Source organism: Centroberyx affinis, unplaced genomic scaffold (genome assembly GCF_046629955.1).
Source record: "Centroberyx affinis isolate AG114_WGS23_722 - 3 ecotype Tasmania unplaced genomic scaffold, CSIRO-AGI_Caff_v1 ptg006535l_1, whole genome shotgun sequence".
Lineage (NCBI taxonomy): Eukaryota > Metazoa > Chordata > Actinopteri > Beryciformes > Berycidae > Centroberyx > Centroberyx affinis.
The window spans coordinates 1-5000 of NW_027283308.1; positions in this window are offsets into that span (position 1 = coordinate 1).

Consider the following 5000-nt stretch of genomic DNA (forward strand, 5'->3'; position numbering starts at 1 on the left):
TACACTTCAGTATGTGTAGTTGCTTTGTTTGTCCTTTTCTAAGAAGTCAATGTATGGCCGATGTAATAGGCACGCTTCAAACTAGTCAAAACCAGTTCTACAATACACACTAACACAGTGATTCTCAAACTTTTTCACATCAAGGACTCCTAATTTAGTCCACATTAGGGCCACTGACCCCAATTTGATGAGATTTTGTCTCTTGGACCCAAATATGAACATTTATTGTTAGATAAGATTGTGTCCAGAATTACAAGTCTATCGTTATTGTAGGTAGAGAGATAACAGTGAAACTATGATTGAAATAGTAATTTTTCTGCATTCTCTAATTGTGTTAACTTTTTGTAAATGAAATAATGCTGAAGTTTAACAATTCATCGATTTGCTGGGGACCCCCTGGAACCCCCTCAAGGACCCCTGGTGGTCCCCGGACCCCACGTTGAGAACCACTGCACTACCATAAGTTCTATTCTTACATGATTGTCTCTAACAATGAACACTAGTCTAAAGGCCTAAACTCCTGATATCTCCAAAACCAAGGAGATGGTCATAGATTTCAGGCGCTCCTCCACCAGGCCTCCAGCTCTTCAAGGAGAAGGCCGGACCATGGAGAGAGTGGAAGAGTACAAACACCTCGGCGCCATCGTTGATCACAGGCTCACATTCAAAAGCAACACTGACCCACATCTTCAAAAAAATGCCAACAGAATCTATTCTTCCTTCGCAAGCTACGACGGCTGCAAGTTAACAAGTCGATTCTCAACAGGACCATCATAATGAGCGGGAAGATCAGTGGAGAATCCCAGACCACCCTCACAGACATATTTGAAAAACAAGCCATCAGGAAAAGCAGACTCATAGCAACAACCAGTATAGCTTGTTTCGTTCCCTGCCCCTAAAATCCAAACAAGCCATGTCCACCTTTGTGCCAACATCCATCAGACTGTTGAACGGACTCTAACCCCCCACCCTCTAGATCAGTGGTTCCCAACCCAGTCCTCAAGGACCCCCTGTCCTGCAAGTTTTTATTCCATCTTTACTCTTGCACACCTGATCCCACTGGGGCCTACACACTTTCATGCTGCTCTGTTCAGGTAGATCTGTCTCTACCAATCAGCATTAAGACCTTAACTGGATCAGGTGCGCAAGAGTAGAGCTGGAACCAATACTTGCAGGAAAAGGGGTCCTTGAGGACTGGGTTGGGAAACACTGCTCTAGACTCCCACCTATTCGCCTTTCCCCCTACTAACACTATTTTCTCCCTACCCACCCACCTGCCCATCTACCCCTACCCACATGGCTTTTAAGCATTTATTGTTTTTATGTATTTATTGCTGACTATTTATTGCTGAATGTATGATGTATGACCTTGCCTGACCACAAATGAATGTGTCCCTCACAGGAAAAATAAAGTAATTTGAATTTGAATCCTGTGGAAGTCATACGATGCACACACATGACGGCTGCATGACTTCTTCAGTGAGCAGAACCTTGTTTACTGAATCCTCCATTGTAAGATATACAGGACAAAGACACAATGTCCTGTTTTATTTCCTAGGTGACAAGAACAGAGACACTGTTTGATTATGTTCAACAGTCTGCTCTTTATATTTGGAGGCCAGTCACTAGCAGCTAGACTAAACTATACAGTATTTATACAGCACCTTTGCATCATTTTGATCTCACCTGACATGTGGGTCTGCAGAATGTCCGCAGGCACTCGATCTTTACAACATGTGCAAGGAAAACACATGAATCAACGTTTTATAAATTCCTATAGTCTTGTTTCAAAGTGTATGAAAATACACAGTGATAAATGTTTTTTTCTTTTTAAATCATAAAAATTTAACATAACATATATATTTAATGCTATTTACCTCCAGGTGTCATGTTTTACATTCAGGTCCTGGTGTCTGTCAAACACCTCTGGACATCCAGAGAGGAACAGATGAGCTTCTCCTCCATTTTGTCTCCCGGGGATCAGTTTGTTTTCACCAACATCAAATTCAAAGCATCAGTCCGTCCAATCTGCAATTAATTTGCAAGCTAGCAACAAAAATACACTGATGCATCAGGGGTGGTCGAGGCGTCACGACAGATCAAAGGTCCCTGTGCTTTAACAGAAACAGACATTTGGATCCAATAAGTTGACACTCCAAAACTGAACCAACTTCAACACCAATGCATGGAGCTAACCATAGTATCTGGTCAGCTATCACTGTCTTCTTGTTAACACCGCTGATTAGCACACTAGCTAACGTATCTAGCTAGTAGCAGCTAGCGTTAGCAGTGGCTAGTTAGCTAGTTAAAGAGTAGCCTAACTCCACACTAAAACACTGTTTTTGAGTTGTACACTGGCTTTTAGTAGCCTACTGTGTAGTGATGAATATTACAACACTTTTAACAAAGTCAAGGACAAGGGAAATCTCACATGAACCTCATCAGGATAAAAATGGAGGAACCCTGATGCCTTTAGTTCATGTTGGGCTTTTAAAAACAACGGTCAAGTTCCACAACTATACTTTAATGTAGCCTTGTCTTTAATGGAGTACTTCTCCCAAAGCTAGTCTGATATAGCCAACAGCCTGGAGTCAGTCATGAGGTCAGTTTTGTTTTGATCACAGCAAACCTTAATCCTTATCTGTGAACAGGGTCCTATGTTCCCCAGTTCAATATTCTGTTAACACACATTAACCCTCCTGTTGTGTTCGGGTCAAATTTGACCCGTTTCAAGTTAAAATATTTCATAAATATTATTAAAAAAAAAATATTGGAACAAGGCTTCAAAACAGCTATATAAACACAACAAAACCAATGGTTATCATTTTATTTGATTTTGAAGGTCTCTAACTCTAACCCTAACCCTAGAACTGGGGAACATAGGACCCTTTGTCATGTTCCCATTATGTGCCATATAAATCTGGGGAACATAGGACCCTGGGAACATAGGATTGACTCCTGTGATCCGGTCCGGTCACCCGTCAGACAGGCAGCAGAGGTTACAGTCTCTGTGCTTCAGGGAGTCAGTCCACTAAAACCTCAGCAAAGTCAAAGTCTGGTCTGGATCTAATATGTTTTCCTCCAAACCTTCCAAACCTGCTCATACTGACTGAGGACAAAGTAGAGCAATGTCAGATGACTGGATAGATGCGATCAATGTGATCAATTTTTAGATGTAGGTCACCAAACTTTCAGTTTCTCCCCAGGCTCCACGCTTCCTTTGAACTCAGTGAAAGCTGCTCCACTGCCTGCATTGTGTTTACGTTGTGTTTACGTTGTGTTTACGTTTGCATGGCGTCACATCTGAGCTCAAAAATCACCAAGGTTCAATTCTCGATGGCTGACACGTGCGTTTGAGATCATATAGTGCATTAAAATAAGAAATACAGCTGATATTGGTTGTTTTCTGGTGCAATGACTGAAACATAAAATTCTATGATAAACCAATGATAAAAAACATAAAAACTTCAACTTTTCTCTTTTGTCTCTCTGTAGTTTGTGGTTGTATTGCAGTTTATTTCAGCTCAGCTTTTCTTTACATTTGCAAAAAAATACTAAAGCTCTACTTCCACATATCGATGAATCTGGATGCTGTTCCCCTCTGCCCCTCTTTCAAAATAAAAGCTCTCTGTGGAGCAGCCACACAATGACATGAAGCTGACAGGAATACAACACCTTTTTTTATGAGGTTTAGAGACATTAGTCCAGCTGTTTTTTGAAGATATGGCTTTCAGATAGATTGCTGGTGAGTTTTGCTTGATCTTTGCTTTCCAGTTTAATGAGAATAATTACAAGATCATGATGCACTTCCCCATCCTGCTGTTGTTTCAGTATGGCTGTCAGGGAAGACAAATCAGGTGGAAACCAGGACTCTCTCTCTCTCTCTCTGTCTCATGTTTCAACTCTTCTTCTCTGCTGCTTCCCCCATCTCTGACCATTTTCTTTTGTCCTCTCTTAACCCCAATTTTTTTGCATTCTTGTTTTTATTCTATTTTTGCGTATATCCCATTTTCCCCCCCGTCCTGCTGGGTTCTGTTACTATTTGTTGCTGCATCGACCCAAATTCCCCCACAGGGATCATTAAAGTTTCATCCAATCATCTTATCTTTCACTCTTTCTGCTGTCTGATGTCTGATCTCCTGCGCTGGGAAAATATTATCAGCTTCTCAGATGTGTGTCTCATGTTCACGGTGCGTCACGGCCCAAAACTACAAGCTACAAAGTCTATATTAAGAGCAGAGTGTGTATTCCCGGTCAGGACGTCTGTTTCATCAGCGAGTCTCTCATTTCTGGTTAAGACACTCAGCTGCTCTACCTCCCCCCCCCCCCCCTCTGGCAGCCATATTGGAGGGTCAGCTAAGGCCAACTGACCACCAACTGACCTTATTTACACGGCGGCCATTTTGAACACTCAGGGTGGGAAGAGCAGGAACAGTCAGACTCTGTCCTGCTGTTATGAACCAAGATGCATCATACAAACATTTAGCATTTCTCAGATTTCCCACTGAAAAACACATTAGAAATTAATGAATGTCAACAATCCGGAGGGATATTAATTCATATTTTAATATATTTGACCCATTATCACTAACTGCCAGAGTCTAGCCTGGGTAGCTAGCTAGTAGCTAACTAGCTAGTAAGCTAGCTAACTTCCCTGCTAAATTAAAGCAGTTGTTGATTGATTGATTGATTTTATTTGACAGATGAAGTACACATAGGTTTGAAGGCCCTTAGGCCACCACCATACACATATAAAACTGTCGAGGAATTCAACACACAATAAAGTCAAGAAGACTTATTTCCTTTGTGGTCCTCGTTGTAAAAAGCAATGGTCAGCACAGGCAGGTCCTGGCAATGCATGAATCACTTCAGACATAAAAAACATTAACATATTCATGATATAAAATAACTAACATTCAAAAAACGCATTAATTAATAATTGACTGCCAGCAGCTCAGCAGCCATCCCTTCACTGCTCTTTTAAATTGGTTAGCAGTGAC